Source organism: Sycon ciliatum, chromosome 5 (genome assembly GCF_964019385.1).
Source record: "Sycon ciliatum chromosome 5, ocSycCili1.1, whole genome shotgun sequence".
Lineage (NCBI taxonomy): Eukaryota > Metazoa > Porifera > Calcarea > Leucosolenida > Sycettidae > Sycon > Sycon ciliatum.
In genome coordinates, this window is record NC_088647.1 from 37,651,658 (window position 1) to 37,669,980 (window position 18,323).

The 18,323-nt window shown below is 46.6% G+C and overlaps 3 long non-coding RNA genes across 4 annotated transcripts in view; 1 reads left to right on the forward strand and 2 right to left on the reverse strand.

Moving 5' to 3' along the window:
* Positions 1 to 18,323, reverse strand: part of LOC135818591 (uncharacterized) — a 195,562-nt gene that overhangs the window by 93,771 nt on the left and 83,468 nt on the right. The window lies entirely within an intron of this gene.
* On the reverse strand, positions 7,440 to 9,144 carry LOC135818573 (uncharacterized). The gene is made up of 2 exons (XR_010553703.1): positions 8,725 to 9,144; positions 7,440 to 7,886 (listed from the first exon to the last, which is right to left on the reverse strand). It is a non-coding gene; the product is annotated as an uncharacterized LOC135818573 (long non-coding RNA).
* On the forward strand, positions 12,451 to 16,056 carry LOC135818593 (uncharacterized). Of its 2 annotated transcripts, XR_010553713.1 has the most exons (4): positions 12,451 to 12,669; positions 12,780 to 12,960; positions 13,338 to 13,758; positions 15,376 to 16,056. It is a non-coding gene; the product is annotated as an uncharacterized LOC135818593 (long non-coding RNA). The 2 variants fall into 2 exon arrangements; XR_010553712.1 differs by lacking the exon at positions 15,376 to 16,056 and having other exon boundaries at positions 13,338 to 14,229.

The following is an 18,323-nucleotide window of genomic DNA, read 5'->3' on the forward strand; positions in this document are numbered from 1 at the left end:
TGTCCGGGAGGCACGTACCATCCAGCGCCAACTAACCAAGGAACGTGGCGGGAAACGGGCCCAAAGTCCAGATGACGCGCGACGTTTCACTACCCTCATCACAAATGGTGAACTGGGTGCAGATCTCCAGTCCCTGACAGCAACACCTTCGGGTGGGCTGCTAAATCTGGACTCCTCCACTGTTGGTAAAACCGTGAGACAAACGCTGAAAGAGAAGCACCTGCCGGCGGAACCCATGCATGCAGATGCCCTCATCATCGGCCCCTGCCCCGAACTGCCGCACCCGGTGCTGTTCGAAGCTCTGAACAGAGACATCATTCGGCAATCGGTGCTACGGCCCATCCGCCATGGATTCTACCAGCTGGAAACGTTTGTGCACCTCGTTTGGAGCGTCCTCGGACCAGGTATGTGATAGCTTCGCCGCCTGTGCTAAGCGCATCGCCACCGGAATCATCAACCCAATCCCCCTCAAGCCATTCATAGCATGCCACTTGGTGCCTCTGGATAAGAAGTCCGGGGTGCGCCCAATTGGCATAAATGAAGTCCTCAGAAGGATAGTAGGCAAAGCCATCCTCACCATCATCGGAGGGCAGATCCAACAGGCGGTCGGGTCGCTTCAGCTGTGTGGCGGCCAAGAATGTGGAGTGAAAGGAGCAATACACGCAATGCGGCATCTGTGGAACGAGGAAGACACCGAAGCAGTCCTCCTAGCAGACGCGAGCAATGCGTTCAACAGGCTGAACCGCAGTGTATGCTTGCACAACATCCGGCACCTCTGTCCGGCCATCGCGGGTGCCGTCACCAACACCTACCGGCATCCCGCACAGTTGTTCGTCGATGGGGATTGTCTTCTTTCTGAGGAGGGCACCACCCAGGGAGACCCGATGGCAATGCCCATGTATGCCATTGAGCTCCTCCCACTCATGCAGAAGGCGGCGAGCAGCTCAGCCGACAAGAAGCAGGAGCCGTACTCTGCCACAATCTCGTACATCCGAGGCAAGCGAAGCTTAACCCTCATCCGTGCTGCTGGTGCCAGTCTGCGAGGCCATTGGCACTGAGTATCCTCAGATGCAAACGACTCGGCCCGATGTGCGGTTGCCATGAGCAGCATCGGTTAGGTTCTTTTGAGAGTCATTAAAATCTCTACTAGACTGTGTTCACAGCCATGGCATTTTTTAACTCCCTCCCGAGGCTCCGTATTAGACTGTTTTCACAGCCATTTTTGCTCTCTCGACTATGTTCACAGCCATTTTTTGCTCTTTTTCTTCCTGTACTGTTGAGGTTGCGCTTGTGTTTATTTATTTTCATGAAAAATTGACTTGAAGTGACTTGCAGAAGACGGGTACGACGAAAAAATTCGAATTACACGGAATGTTTGAATTATACCGTATTCGAATTAGAGGTAGTCCACGTGTAGTAACAACATACTTCACTTATTGAATGGGCAAGAAGGTAAAACTACCATTACAACTTCTGGCAAGAGTAAATAAGCTCCCATGAGCTTATATACTCTTGCTTCTGGTGTGGAGAAATAGAATCAGGTAATAGAGGAAGCAAGTGTAATGGACAGTGGTAGCTTCACAAACAGGATAGTAGCAGAGGGCTGCCACTTTTCTGTTGGCAGAAATCAGAAGCAGGTGTTCAATGGCAGGGAGTCGAAGGGACAGCGACCCTTTTAGAAGCCGTAACATTTTTAGGATTTCAATGGCCCGAAAGAACAAATTAGTACACTTTCGCGAACAATCGTTTCGGTCGCTTTTTCGGAACAACTGATCTGAGTGTTTCCAGAAAATCGGAATAGAACAAGTCGAGGCCCTGACGATATAGATAGCCCTCCGTCCTGGCACATTTAAGTACATGTAACATGGTTAACTATGATCAACTAGTGACAGCGAGTGGAAGGCAAAAAAATCAGACAAACGGTGGCAAAGTTATGATACTTTTAGTGGCATGGGCCAGGGGTGTAGGAAGCAGATTTCAAATGGTCCGGCGGATTTTTGGCTCATACAGGTCGCAATTTTTTAAATTTTTAACTCCACCCAGTATGACTACTTTAGTATTCACTTTGTCTTGGGGGTTAGGCATGGGGAAGTTGCCATACAGGGGTGGTGAGCCCGCCTATTGACACCGGGAATACAGCTCACTCGACTCTGTCTCTACTGAATGAAGAGGGTGATTTTACTTGTAAAAGGATTGATATGAACAAATACTGTGGTATCATGAAAGACTTGAGGTTTTAAAACTGTCTGAATTGGGAGAGCTGATGCTCACTTCCACATTCAAATTCACTCTTCAGGCACTAGACGTCCAGCAGTTTCTTGTGGACATTCACGAACATCAGGAGTCATGTTTGAGTCTTTCCTGGCCGGTTGTACTGTGTCGGACTTGACCCTCCGCATGGTTGAAAACGAGCTTGTTGCCTTTTTTTCTTCTTTTTTTTGGCGAAACATCGATGGCCGCCGGACCTGCCGGACCTGTTCCTATGCCCCTGTGGGTACAGCATAAACGTTGGCCTATGTCGAACATTTTGAGGTGGATGCTTGAGCACCCAAAGCACCCCCCTCCCTCCCCCCCCCCCCCCCCCCCCCTGGGTACACCACTGGTATGAACTGAGCCTGTAGAATCTATTTAAAGTCCTGCACAGCTTGATAAGAGTTCAAACTTTATATCTTGCATAGCACTGTAAAAAATATTTCAGTACCTAATCCTTTAAGGGAAAATTCTGCATTGCCATACCAACCAATTGTCTCCGGTCTTGCAGTACAACACATCCTTTCCCCTTCAACAACTGTCTCTGGTCTTGCAGTACATTAACATATCCTTTCCCCTTCAACAACTGTCTCTGGTCTAAACTAGCATCTAGTTACCGCCTGAACACATCTACAGTCTCGATCTCAAGCAAACTGTTTGACTCATGAACTTAGCTGGCAAGCATGCCACACAGTTCACAAACTCACTGTCATAGAGGATGGATAAGGTAATCGCTAGTTGGTGATCAGTGGAATGGTGTGCTTTCTAACCGTGCCTGTGTTGTATGTTTGTGCTGTGGTTCAGCAACTGTTGATCCAGGACTGAAACTTACAAGAATTGACAATCAGGCTTCATTCACTGCACGTCAGTTCTTGGCTAGCAATGTTGACAGTTAGCGTCAGACCATAGTACCAGCAATACTTGCACACGGCCGGCCGTCGCACTGAAATTGGTATCTGAAGAAAGCAAGAAAAATGGAGCATGAACGTCTTTCAAACAATGGATCTGCACATTCTAAGCCCCAACCCCCCCCCCCCCCCCCCCCCCCTCCACACACACACACTCACATGCACATACATCAAAGTCCAAATTTTATAACTCCCATTGGCCTGCTCAAGCTTGTAAGTAGTACATTCTACTTTGCTTGATTTGTTCCTCAACACATATCTTGTGGTGCTGTGGAGAATCCAGTTTTGTTGCTGCTTGTGTGGATAAACAGTATGCACAAAGCAGAGAGTAGTAAAATACTACTATATTACTACTCCCTGTCACAAAACATTACAATCATGTATTGACACCGCTCCACTGCAGACAGGTACTAGCCTACTTGTACAGTATGCACAAAGCAGAGAGTAGTAAAATACTACTATATTACTACTCCCTGTCACAAAGCATTGCAATCATGTATTGACACCACTCCACTGCAGACAGGTACTAGCCTACTTCTACCTACTGTACATCTACACACTCTCAGAAATTTAAAGGCGACGAGGAGACAATAACTTTATTAATGCGATTAATAGTATTAGTGAAGCGGACATTACAAAATGATGAATGAGAATACATGTATCTAAAATGGTTGTTCCTAATCGATTTTCTTGAGACTATCATCAGGGAAAATCGTCTCACATTAGAGGCTATACGGAGAAACAAACTACTTATAGGTTATCGGATAGTGGGAAGTATACAAGGTGAGGTGTGAAAAAAAAACTAAAGTGGGAGAGAAGACGAAAGAAATTAGATCTTTTCTTCTAATTTCTTTCGTCTTCTCTCCCACTTTAGTTTTTTTTCACACCTCACCTTGTATACTTCCCACTATCCGATAACCTATAAGTAGTTTGTTTCTCCATATAGCCTCTATTGTGAGACGATTTTCCCTGATGATAGTCTCAAGAAAATCGATTAGGAACAACCATTTTAGATACATATATTCTCATTCATCATTTTGTAATGTCCTCTTCACTAATACTATTAATCGCATTAATCTCAGAAATTTCCTTGACCATTTTGAAAACACCCACCAGTACGCTAGTATCCGAAGCATAAGCGCCACTGCAGTATAAGCCAGACCCACCCCCTCCCCCATTTTTGCCACGGAATACACTTATCTACCCTTTTTATCACTGTTAATTTGATCATCGGAGTACAAGCCGCATTCCCTTTTTTGAGTGAATTTTGAGCGTTCAAAGTGTGGCTTATACTCCTGAAAATACGCTACATTTGGAAATATTGTGGATAGGTAAACAGTCACTGTTCGTTCTGCAGAGTTGCACGTGTGATGAACGGACAGTGTACAATTCTGTCTCTCCAACCAAGATCGGAAATTTGAGTGTTTTGGCACCCAAAGCACCCCCCCCCCCCCCCCCCCCCAATCCCTGCTCATGCCCCTGGATTTGTTTGGATTGAATCCAGAAACTCTCCAAGAGCAACCAGCATGCATGTTTTAGCAGTGAGACATGAAGCATCTCTGAAACTCACCGTGCTACTGACGCTGGCAGAGGGGCGAAATCAGTCAGCTTTCAAAGTTTCGCTAAGCCGCGGTGGCGAATTGGAGTAATGCGCATGCGCATGCTCCGCACAGTCTAAGCCGCGGTGATCAGCTGAAGTGAAGGGTGCGCTAGCTCAAGTTTCCACTCAACTGACTCGGACGGTCGGACGAATTGCTGAATGAAGTATTGGTGAGCGATGGTGTCTGCGCAAGGAACGTTAGCTACACTTACAGAGCACGCCTTCAACGTTTTCAAACAGTGGCTGGGCTTCTACAAATTGGTTCTAGAACTAGTAGAAGTCACTGAGTCTGAGCTACTAGCCTAGCCTAGCATACAGCGAAATGAGTTCCTAATTCTGCGGTGGACTGAAGATGGGCGACTGGTACTCTTACTAAGTCTCCTAGTCTTACGGTGGCAACTACGCCTGTGTTTGATTTTACCTTCTTGACAAACCGTTGAAACGTTGAACACAAACTAATACTAATACTTGCTCCTTCTCGGTCGGGAGCATCTACTGAGTACTGTACAGCGGACTGGTCGATTACAAGAACGGACCAAGACAGATAACTAAAAAAAACTATCTCGGACCAGCTCCAAGGCAAGAGACAAATCGATTGAAGCCCGGGGCCGTGTATATCTACATGGTGTACAAAGTCAATGTCACGTAGCCTACTGTCTGTCGACTACTCACTGTGTCTTCATCGCTTTTTTCAGTGGCGCGTGATCTCCACCACAGAATGCCCAGCGCGCTAGCGATCGTCGACAGGCTTGGCCGTTCCTAATCCTAGTGCCACTCATGTCATGTAGCGTAGGTAGTCATGGTAGTCGACCCAGTCGGACCTACCCGTCACCCGTCCCGCGTTAGTCACATGAGCGGCACTAGGATTTAGGAATGACACTGACAGCCATGCCAAGCCTGTCGACGATCGCGTGGTAGCCATGGTAGCATGGCACTGATGCGGGTCAGTCTGTGCCTCTGTGGTCGAGATCACTCGCCACGGAAAAAACGATCAAGCCGCGGCCGCGCCAGACAACCGGCTCCAGCCTCCGATCCAGCCGACCTCGTCGAGGTTGCACTCAGCTCAACCCAACCATGTACCTGATGTACTGTAAAGCGACACGCTTTCGCGGCGCAATTTTAGCGTTTTCATAAATTGGGCTGGTTCACGGTGCGAAACTTTTGCGATTCTATCTCTTCAGTCGGATCTTGTACTGTCTACGATCAATGTACGGAGAGATTTGCGGCGATTTATACATGTGTTTGCGAATGTGTGATGGTCACGAAAATAGCGAAATTTAATCTCTAGCGAAAGTTTCTCACTTTACAGTAGCAGGTCAGGGTCAGGGTCAGGTCGCTTTCACGCCTTCCTACCTCATTAGTCATCATGTAACTATCAAGCAAGGCTTCTGTATAATTATAGTACTCATGTAGATGTGCAGTCTAGTCGTGGCCAAAACATGCGGCCTACACTATGCTACATGACTTAGTCTTAGTCCGTTAGTTGATACCATCTTAGTCTTATCATAAGGCATAACTAAACATTTTATACTTGTATATAAAGACACCTCCGACTACACCCTCAGAACACATACCGGTAACCATGGTAACCCAAGAGTTACATGACATTGTCCCATGTGTAACTCTAAACTCGCCTAGCATAATGAGGGTCAGAAGAACCCGGTTCAACACCCATTATTTATGGTTCAGATGGTTCCAATGGACCGGAGCTCTGCCAACCATGGATGGTTGTAGTAAGGTCACTGGTTTCCCAACACAGTGTCCTCCACCTTGTTTCATGCTGTCAAGAGCTAACAACAATGACGTCTAGCTGTAGACGTAGAGAGGCATACAGGTATTGTCACTGAGGTACATTTACATCTACATGAGCACGATGATTGTAGAATTATTCTTCATATGTGTATTTTCACCATAAACCAGTCTCTTGACTTCAGTGCCTGTCACAGTGTCTCTCACAGTAGATCTACGTGTAGTGTCAATGGTTCCCATGGTCACTGGCATCATGGCATGTACCGGTATTTTTTTTTTTTTTTTGTTCTGTTTTACTATTGACACGTATACGGTATCAGGGGCGTGCTTGGCGCGGGGCACAGGGGGCAAGCGCACCCCCAAAATATTTCAACCGGGGTATTGAAAAGTCACCAATGTATTGCGGAAAACCCGACTTCTCACGGGAGCACATGCTGCACCTGTGTCTTGTACATTGTACTAGTAGTTAGTTGTAGTGAAGTAGGGGCTGTTCTTTCGACGACGCTCTCCTCGCCGAATCCTGTCCAGATACGTCAACTAGTGTGACGATTGTTCTTAGCTATATCCGTGCAATGTGTGTTTGCATCGGCCTGCCTGGCACAGACTCAGTGCCGTCGACCGATTGGTTTTTAAACATTTGCAAAGTTTCCATCCTTTATTTTGAAAAAATTGATATGATGCTGTACTGTGTTCATTGTTGATGACATACAATCTTTGTAACAGTAATAATGACGTCACATGTACAAATATCTGATGATGTCACCGGTACAACCTTTTGAAAATTGCTGTTGTCTGGAAGTGGTGCACCCCCCTGGAAGGAGAGCCGAGCACGCGCCTGGGTATACACACCTTGATCTTGCCCATTGCGTACGCAATGATAGCGAATGTCGGAAAGTTCAAGTGAGAACACGAGCGCAGAACTTGGCATGTCGTTTCAGGTCTCCTGGTCGACGAAATGGGCGTCCACAGACACATAGAAGAGGATCCGGAGCGGGCCGTGGTGGTGGAGTGCTACTCGCAACTCGTCTCCAGCCGGGATGATCTTGGCAACTCTCAAGCCAGGTGGTCACGCCGAGGTCTGCCAGGTCAGTCGACACCACATCTCGCCATCTCTTCTTCGGGCTGTGACGAGGACGGGGGCAAGCAGCTCACCGAACAGCAATTGCTTCGGTGCGCGTGAGTCGTCCATCCTGCCGACGTGACCCAGCCAACGAAGCCGGTGGCGACGGATGATGCGGGATACACACACATGCACACACACACACACATGCACACACATGCACACACACACTCATGCACCTTTGGACCTTTGGAAAGCCTCTTGGTTGGGGCTGGCTTGGTGGCTTCCGACGGCTACGTTCGCGCCAGTCCCTCCAGTCCTGACCGCACATGCACACACACACACACACACACACACGCGCGCGCACACACACACATGCACGCACACACACACACACACACACACACACACGCACACACACACATACCTTGGAAAGTGTTGTGAGTATGTATGGGTATTAAACGTGGGTGTATGGGTACAGTGGATGTATGGAGCTGTGCCAAGATGTACGCAGTAACTAATGGATGGGACAGAGGCATTGTACAGATCCCGTGCATTTAGCACTTACCATCGACCATGAGTTACAAACCTGTCGTCGTTGTCTGTTATTTTTGTTTTATTTTTTAATCTTTCGAATAGATCCCGTGCATTGAGCACCTAGCATCGAACATGAGTTATGTGCTTATCGCCTGCTGTCTTACATTTTTTTTCCCTCTCTGCCCACTCTGCCTGTCTTCTGGCACATGCGAATCCGTGGACTTACTGCTGACGTAAACGCAGACGTTCTGTTTTACTATTGACACGTATACACACACATGCACACACACAAACACACGCACACGCGCACGCGCGCACACACACACACGCACACAGGTCATTGTTGCTAGCTTGACAGCATGAAACAAGGTGGAGGACACTGTGTTTGGAAACAGCAGTGCGATGTTGCTGCTTTGCCACAGTGACATGACTACTACTTTCGTAACACTGTTTGTTCCGTTTGCCACTTAATACAAACTGTTTGCCGTTCAAATCTCAATATAAACTGTTCGCTACTCAATTCAAAACCAGCACTGGTTTCCACAGCATGTCCTCCATACAAAGCACATGGGATGACATCATGCACTCCATACAAAAGCACATGTGATGACATCACTCACGTAACCTGTAGATAACCAGTAGCAGCAGCAGCGTACGGGTATCAGCAAAACAGAACAGGAACGTACGCCTAAAATTGATTGTCCTTGACAAATTGCTTGACAGAGTCTACTTGGGCGTCAGAAATACGTCCATTGCTCTGCAGTACAGCCATCACCTCGGCAACAGTGAAGATACTGTGCATGCGTACGCCAGTGTCCAGTAGCTTTTGTCGGCCACCCTGCTGTCGGTCCAACAGAACTGCGGCGTCAGCTGAAGTGAAGGGTGCGCTAACTCACACCAGCGTGTGTTGAGTCTTGATGCGGGATTGAAACTGGCGACGACTTGGTGACTTTTCGCCGTCACTGCTCATCCGCAGTTCTCTGCTTGGAATGTTGCAAAGTAGAGTCAGAGTGCTGTGTGATGTTCACAAGTGCGCTGTCGAGTCTGAGAAAAGGGAAGAGAGAATACAAATCATTTATCAGTACAATCGTGTTTCGAACCAAATGTTCCACGGATCATGGCAGTGGTGTAGGAATCAGGGCGGGGGGGGGGGGGCAAGGGGGGAGCCAGCCGCCCCCCCCCCCCCCCCCTCCCCTAACCTTTTGGTGGATGTGGGGCCAAAGGCCCTAAACTTGATGAACACGCAAGTGAGGATCATGCATGCAGTGCAGATCAGTCAGTGGTCATGCACTCAGATCAATCGTAGTCAGAGCTGACCCTGCAGTCATTCATGTACATGTATGTACATAATCATTTCTCTGTCCACCCTGCACTCCACTCGTTTTGCACACATCCGCACATTCACTCATACGTGTACACCACTATTGAACACGTCCATATTGCCAGTGGGTGCCACCACCGCACATCGCCCCAACTTATCGTCTTTGCACACAGTTCCGTGGTCAGGACTATACAAAACCATTGCTTAGTCCAACAAAAAACTCCCAACACGTTAGACCATTAGGCCACACGTTTTTATTTCTATGTTTCTCGTCACCCGCGCGCGCGCATACGATTCAGGAGTCTGGAGGAAAAAATAAAAACATGTGCTGCACTGACCGTGCATGTGGGGACCAGCACACTCATGCACATGGACATAATGTGGCCTGGCCTGCGCGACACATGATACGAGGTCGCCATTTTTTTGTGCGCAATCTAGCTGCACATGCACAGATTGTGACAGAAGCTCCTACCACATACTAGGTGTTAACTATGGATGCTATTTTGCATGGTGTATTTGTGGATTTTAGTGTCAACAAAGGTCTAATAAACTTTTTTTATTTTTCGGTCATTTAAATTTTTTCCACCTCTCGCATACGTTTTTCGATTTTCAGGTGACGAGAAACATAGAAATATAAACGTGTGGCCTTATGCATCCACACAACTCTAGAAGAATATAAGCGATGATATTATATATATTCTGAAATTACATGATGATTACTGGGGTGGGCACTCTCACTCAACTCTCCGCACAAAGACAAAAGAAGTCGACCCTGCACTCGTCACCTCCTTTTATCCCACACCGTGCTCCCTCGTACCCATTCCCGGGTGGACAGAGAACACTACTTCTCTGCTAATTCTTATACTGTGACGTCATCCACAGAGAAGTGACATCACTACAGTCATAAGTCTCCACTTTTTCAGATCTAAAAGAATGTGCGTGTCACCGGCGTGAAGCACACTCACTAGATCATCCCTTGGTTGTTTTTGCATCGTAGCAGCTAATGAAGCCTTGTTTTTCATGGGCAGTTTTCTTCAAAATCGGAAAGGCAAGAGTACTTTCCTTTAGTCGGAGTCAGTGCTTCTCATTGCTATACCACAGCGTTCTGAAGAAAGTCACTTTCCAGAAAAAATTTCGTGACTGACTGTTATAAGCACAGTAGTTCTCGGAGAGCGAAGATTTCTAGATACGACCACCAAACTCTTGGGCGGTGGTCATAAATTTCAACATTTTCATTAGAAACTGAGCCCGATCGAGGCTTGCAGCCATAATTCAATTACCTCCTAAATATTTCACCAGGGTCACATTAGTCATTGTGGAAAATCCGTTATCAGTGGAACATACTACATTGCTATACACTCATACCTCGGTTATCCGGACCCCGAAGTTACGGGCACTTCGGTCTACCGGGCACTATTTGGGCGAGTTTCAGGGGAAATATTACTACTCTTTTGTCACTTTTCGTAGAAATATTGACGTCATATGCCATATCGATGGCCTTTTCCCCATCAAGATGTATATGATTCGGAGTTACGGACATTTCAAAGTTACGGGCAGTGCAAGGTCCCGGACTGCCCGGATAAACGAGGTATGAGTGTACTTCTTATCACTGGCAGGAGAAGATTCCTTCAAGAGTACGAGGTTCTTGTTTGCAATAGCCAAAATCAGGGAAGTCTTTAACATCAGCTTACAAGTATCTCTCTGCCTTTGCCAGTAAGTTTTGCTTTATGGTCGACTCTCTTTCACCATTACAGATGTACCGGTATTACGCTTTCGGGTAAATTTCCCTTTGGACTTTGGCCAGGCTGTCAGTCAGAGCTACATATCCAGTGGTGGCTGTGTGCAATCCCTGGTGTTCAACATACATATACATCTACATGTACAGCATTTTCATTATTCTTGTCCAGATTCCAGTAGTAGTGCAGTACTCGGTTTTCACGATTGCTCCACACACAGTCATATTATGTACATGTCCAGTGTAGTGCAGCACCTATATCATGATGTGTTGTCACATACTTTTACACAAATACAAATCTCCGTAGAAGGATTACCGGTACACAGGTACATACGCACAATAGGTACTAGCATAGCCCAACATACATCAAGGTCATTGCCAGCAAGTCAGCCCCCCAAACCAAAACATCTTCATACGCCACTGCATGGATGAGTCGGTCCCCGGCTCCATGTACTAACCTTCACACTCGTCTCCACTCAACACTGCAGTATACTGATACAGGTAATCAACTTTGACAGCGTGTGTAGGAAGAACAACGAGTCTAGAATCTACTCCAGGACATGTAGAAGACTAAACTTCATTCAAGGTAGTTAGTTCGATTTGATCCGCTAGCACTGTCCAAAAGACTCGCAGTGTCCGCTAAACTCGTATACGGACAGTCGGACTAATGCCTGAAGTATTGGTGAGCGATGGTCTGCGCAACGAACGTTAGTTACACTTACAAAGTACGCGTTCAAAGTTTCAAACAGTGGCTGGGCTTCTTCTTGGCGATTGTTCAACTGGTTCTAGAAGTCACTGAGCTAGCGTGCAACGAAATGAGTTCCTAACTCTGCGGGGGCCTGCAGATCGACGACTACCACTCTTATCAGTTAGACAGGAATCCAAGACAGAAAACTTTAAAAAAACTATCTCGGACCAGCTCCAAAGCCAAAGCCAAACTGGCCCAAAGGCTTCACGTCCGTGACAACACTGACTCAACGAAACAATGGTGAATCCACCGCCGGGCACCGACACGGCGACAGACTAGACTCAGTCCAAGGCAAGTGGTCCGTGCTTGAGATCAAGCGCCACGGAAAAATACAGGACGTCCGACGTCACCATGGTCACGGTTCCTTCGATGCGCATAGCAACGGTCCATGCACACTGTACTATTACTAAAAATCGCAAAAGAAATCGTCCTCTCCACAGAACCAGTTGCCAGTGGCAACACATGCAAGTCGCATACATGCACTTGACTTTCATTCTTCTTTGTTGTTTTCAGTGTTTTCTCTTTCTCATTGATCTCGACAGTGTTGTGGTGCTCGTTATCTTACTGAGACATCTCTTGTGACCGTGGTCAGTGTCACCAACGGCGCAACGAGGCGGAGCGCCGGGATCGAGCGTGGAAAAACGCTCTGCATTAGCAGCTCCTGTAGTGAAAAATGTTTTCTGCGATGGCACGTCCAAAGTCAACAGAGCCAAGGTGCAAGCCAGCGTGAGAGATCTCGTATAGGATGTGAGCTCAAGACGGTAAGCTGCTGAAAAAGTGGAAAGACACGTGTATTTACAAACTCTCTCTCTCTCTTCAATGAACACTTCATCCATCGATTGGCGCTATGCATTTCGTGTTGTGGTCACAGATAATCTGGGCAAATGTAAAAGTACAACTGGAGAGTGCTATGGTGTTAGGGACGTGTCCCAAAGTGTCATCACATGGCTGTGGAGACTAGTACACACCTGGAGGAATATTTCTACAACAGTGATACGGAGTGATATGGAGTGCAGATGGATGGATAGAAAAGAAAACTGAGATGATGGGAAGTAAGTACATGTCATGTAAGTTGATTGTGTGGAAGAAATTTGAAATAAGATAAAATAAAAGTTTCACTCAAACATACATGTAACATCCTGATTAGTATTCCATCTTCATTTTTCCAGGTAGTGGCACTCCACACGCTCCGATTACCTGGTGTTTGTGTGTGTGTGTGTGTGTGTTTCAGGGGTGTCGGCTGTTGGGCGGTTCAACAGCCAATTGAGTCAACTTTCCAAGACTCCTTTTGAGTCTCTCTCCCCTCTCCCGGGGAGACCCACATGACCAGTTTTGGCAGTGAGCAACAAGTGCAAGTGTGTGTGTGTGTGTGTGTGTGTGTGTGTGTGTGTGCATATGTGTGTGTGTATATGTGTGTGTGTGTCCTCAGCCCTTGCAAAGACCCTTGGAGTGCCTGAGGACATTGGTCACATCGTACGGGAGCGGCGTTTGTGCTGGCTTGGACATGTGACATGGATGGAAGATCACCGGTTGCCCAAGTGTGTTCTCTTCGGTGAACTGCCTGCCCCGCGCCCCGCGTATGGTCCACGCAAGAGGTGGAGGGACGTCATTATGGATGACGTTTCGTCGGTTGAGCCACCGGTACCAACATGTTGATGGTACGGTGCAGCCCAGAACAGTCCGGAGTGGCGTACCATTGCCCGTCGACCACCCAATGCACCCTCTGCTGCTGGCTACGGTTGCGCCTGTGGCCGCATGTTCCGTCGAAGTGGCGACCTGAAACGCAATCAGTCGTTCTGTCGTGGACTGGAGAATTAACTATGCGCTATCATTGCTAAGCAATGGGCAAGGTAAAGGTGTGTGTGTGTGTACTGCATGTGTGTGCATGTGTGTGTGTGTGCGTACAGTATGTGTGTGTGTGTGTTTGTACAGTATGTGTGTGTGTGTGTGTGTGTGTGTGTGTATTGTGTGCCACGAACCTTTCTGCCGGTTGCCGCCATATTAGTCCTTTCTCTATCATTGCCTCTGGCAATGGGCAAGTTCAAGGTTCAAGGATGTGTGTGTGTGTGTAGTCATGCATACACTCTCGTGTGTGGTTGAGTTGGCCAGACAAAGTGACCGTGCATGGGCACGAGGTTTCCGTCATGTCGATGGTATTGGAATTACGTACCGTATTTTCTGTAGACAACGCCGCACTTTGAACACTCAAAATTCATCCAAAAGAATGGCTTATGTTCCAATGTTTAGGAATGGGTTTGCTCCCACACTGGAGTTCGCGCTATTCCGTCGACGACTTGACACTTGACTGACTCACGACTGCCATCCAGAGAATGGACTTCTCGTGTTCTCTGGATGGCAGTCGTGAGTCAGTCAAGTGTCAAGTCGTCGGCGAAATAGCGCGAGCTCCAGTGTGGGAGCAAACCCATTCCTAAACAAAATCATCGCCGAAGTCACAACCTCTATTTTATATTCCAATGACCAAAATAACAGTGATCGTCAAATAGATGTCTGTATTTCGTGGCGAAAAAATGTGGGGGGGGGAGGGGGAGGGGGTGCGGCTTATGGTCCGGAAAATACGGTACTGCATGACTTGTATTCTAAAATATAAATTTCTCTTAGCCTTGTTAGTGGAATTTGTGTCATTGCTCAGCGGGTATGGGTTGCGACGCCTTGTTGGTTATTTTGTAGGAACAACAAGTTACGCTATAATGTCCACTAACACCACCAGTTACTTGACAATCAGCTCATGCATGTTGAATCTTTAGAGCCAGACAAGTTGTGTGCTATGTTGCTATGCGTCCTTGAATCTTGGTTTGACCGTGCTGTCCAATGGTCTTGCCAGTATCGTCATGGACATGCATGTACATCGGCCTTCACAGCTAAGACTTTCAGCTTGTGCTTGTCTTGGTTGTGCTCACCTTCCCCTCCTATGTTATCATGTAACTAAGAACATTCCAAGTTGGAATGCTGTTGGAGTGCGCATCCAAGACTTGCTAGAGCTGGAGGTGATAGCCAGTTAGTTGTAGAAGGTCAGTACCGTCGGTCAGTGCCGTGCAATGTTATCGCATGAGTTGATTGTCATGTGACACAGGGGTGTTGGACACGCTACGGTCACTACGCTATTGACCGTATCACTTTTTGCCCCCAGGTACCACCCCGTGAACCAATAAAATAAACTGATTTGGACTCTAAATTTCCAAAATTTCGGCTCAGCCACCCCTCCCCCACGAGTAACTTGTACTTCAGATGGCTGACCTTACCACACTATAATAACTTCAGATGCCCCTGTAACTGATGGTGTTAGTGGACTTTATAGCGTAACTTGTAGTTCCTTGGTGGTTTTTGTGTTTTCTTGGTTTAGCCGACGGTTTCATTTCTGTATTCTGTAGTGATTGGCCTGTGGAAACAATAATCCAAGTGGATGTCATTGTGTTCTATGTACTTCAAGTATGTGACTTTTGCAACAGGTTCAAGGCAAGATGCACGTCATGAAGCATTCGGCCCGTGATCTCAGTGTCTGGTAGCTTATGTAGCCGTGGTTGTATGGGTGATCAAAGATGATACTCTGCATATCAATGTAAGTGTGAAGTATTTGTGCTCTGCCCATACAACACAGGAACAACTACAGAGTTACATAGCCAGTGGCTGGCAATGGTGAAGTAATCATATGAATATGTGTTAGTATTCCTGACCTATTGTAAGCAAGTAAGCTCATCATTACTACAAGACTAATAGTATTACTAGCAGCAGACATGACGTCATTCTCCTGTTTACATACCTCTAATATCTGTATGTACAGCTGCAGCAGCAGTGGGTACCATGGCAACACAGTACACACTTTATCTCCCTCCCATGTTCAGTTTTACTGCTCTGCACACACCATCGTGGAGTGGTTGGCGTGTGTTGTGTGTTTTTGTTCTCAGCATCTTCAGCATAGTACACATAGTGAATCATGTACCGGGTTACTTTCCATCGCCTGCTGCCTCCGCCGTCGTATACGTATCATTTTTATTGAGATGACGTGAGTTTACCGTGATCAGTGATTTCCCCGTCACCCCGGCTTGCCTGTTGTCATACTGAAAGCTTTCCAATCTATTGAATCTATCCTTTTTGTTCTTGCCTGCAACAGCAATCAACACTCTACCATCTATTTACTGTTGTTTTGTACGTCGCTGCACGTTTGAGCCAGCTACACTGCACTCGTGTGTGTATATGTGTACGGTCTGTCTGAATATCTATAGTCACATGACCAGTGCATGGTTACATCATCAAGAGTACACACAGCTGTACTGTGGGGTGCTGAAGAACGGTTGGGTTATGTGAAAAACGGACATGCAGGCTGGAATTTCACCCTGGCACAGCATACCAATGTATAGAGAGTAACTCAACTGTGCATAAACCATAGTACATGAAAATAGGAATGCTCTAGGCTACTACCAGGCTGACCCCCCAGTTCTTTCTAACCCAACAGTACAGTGTAAGTTTGACATCATCTACATGCAGTAGATATCCGCAAAGTTACATGGTGCAATGTACTATGTGTACTGGGGGTAATAAAATAATGACCTCTCTGGAATGGTGCGCTGTACTGGGGGTAATAATGCCTTCTCTGGAATGGTGCACTCTATTGGGGGTAATACTGCCCTCTCTGGAATGGTGCCCGGGGTGCAGTGCAGACCGTGACTGAATGCTTGAGATCAAGGAAATACATTACAGCTGTATCATGTGTGATGAGGTGATGCAGCATGGCCGCGGTGCAGTGTGGACTGAGAGCAATGGAGTTTCCGCGCGTCTCATCACACCAAGACTAGATAAACTCTTCGTCACAGTCATTAGGAGCAGGAGAGTGCCGGCTACAGCTGATCAAGCGTACCACCAGCAAACGTACCACCAGCAACAATGAATGTATTTCATTACTGAATGCTGGCATTGGTGTCAATATTGACAAACACGTACATCAGCAATCGACTAGCAGAGCAGAAGCAGAAGAGCAGTGAACACCATCAGTATAATTATACTGTATATACATATCTATAAGACTATTGTACAGTGTACTCAGCACTTGCTGGTGACAATAACCACATCAACAAAACCAACAGAAGAATCGTGACGGAGAGCTACGTAGTGTGCAACAGTATGAACAGAAGTATTGTCTGCAACATCATCAGTTGCACTACCAGTAACATCATGTATTCTTGTGTGTATACTTGACTGTGAGGAATTATATGCGTAAATCCTAGAATAAGCAGAAAACTGATGATTGAACTGTTTCTTCAGCCATGCAGTCATGCATGCTACACAATACAATCATTGAAAACAGTACACACACAAATTACATTCTACTCAAGTGAATTCAATACTCAGTGTGATGTGTGCTGCACGCCTACACACATGCACACACATACCTTTGACGCCCATCGCCGGAGGCGATGATAGCAATGCTACGGCAGAAGCCATAGCAACTTGTGCTGGGATTACACCATTCAACAGCTTGCAAGGCTGAAGAATTGACCGTCACTATTCAGCCTGGTCTACACCATACAGCTATTTGGAGTGACATTTTCTGGCCAGTGAATCCCTTTTTTTGGTCTTTTTTCATTTTTTTCATTTTTTCTTTTTTTTCCTTTCTTTTTTTTCTTTTTTTTCTTTCTTTTTTTCCCGCACACACATCACACCACATACTCCGGCATGCACTGGCTGTTGGTAACCACCCAGGAGAATGAAAGAAAAGTCAGGAAGAGTCTGAGAAAGAGAAGAAAGACGTGTGTGACCATAATCGTCGGGAATCGAACCCGCAATCTATCGATTGGAAATCGCTGCACATACCACTGCACCATATGGGACACACACATACACACACACACACACACACACACACACACACACACACACACACACACACACACACACACAAACACACAAACACACATACACACACACACACACACACACACACACACACACCATTCAGTGGAAGTTGTGCAATCATTGACTGTTGGTTGGTAGATCAAACTTGAACAATACATCAGCTCTGTCCTTGCCTACTCCTTCAGCAACGGCTGGAAGTGATAGAAAGTTTTTAAAGAAGACATTATACATGCATGCACACACACACACACACACACACACACACACACACACACACACACACACACACACACACACACCACACACACACACACACACACACACACACACACACACACACACACGATGCACACAAAGATGCATGCACAAACACACGTACGCACACACACACACATGCACACAAATCGCACAAAAATGTTGGCCTTCTGGAAAGGCAGGCAGTTCGTAGGCAGTACGGTCATTCTCGTATTCAAATTCAACACACAAAGAAATGACCTGCATATAGAAAATAGAAAAGAAAAAGGACCAAGGAACTACAAGTTACGCT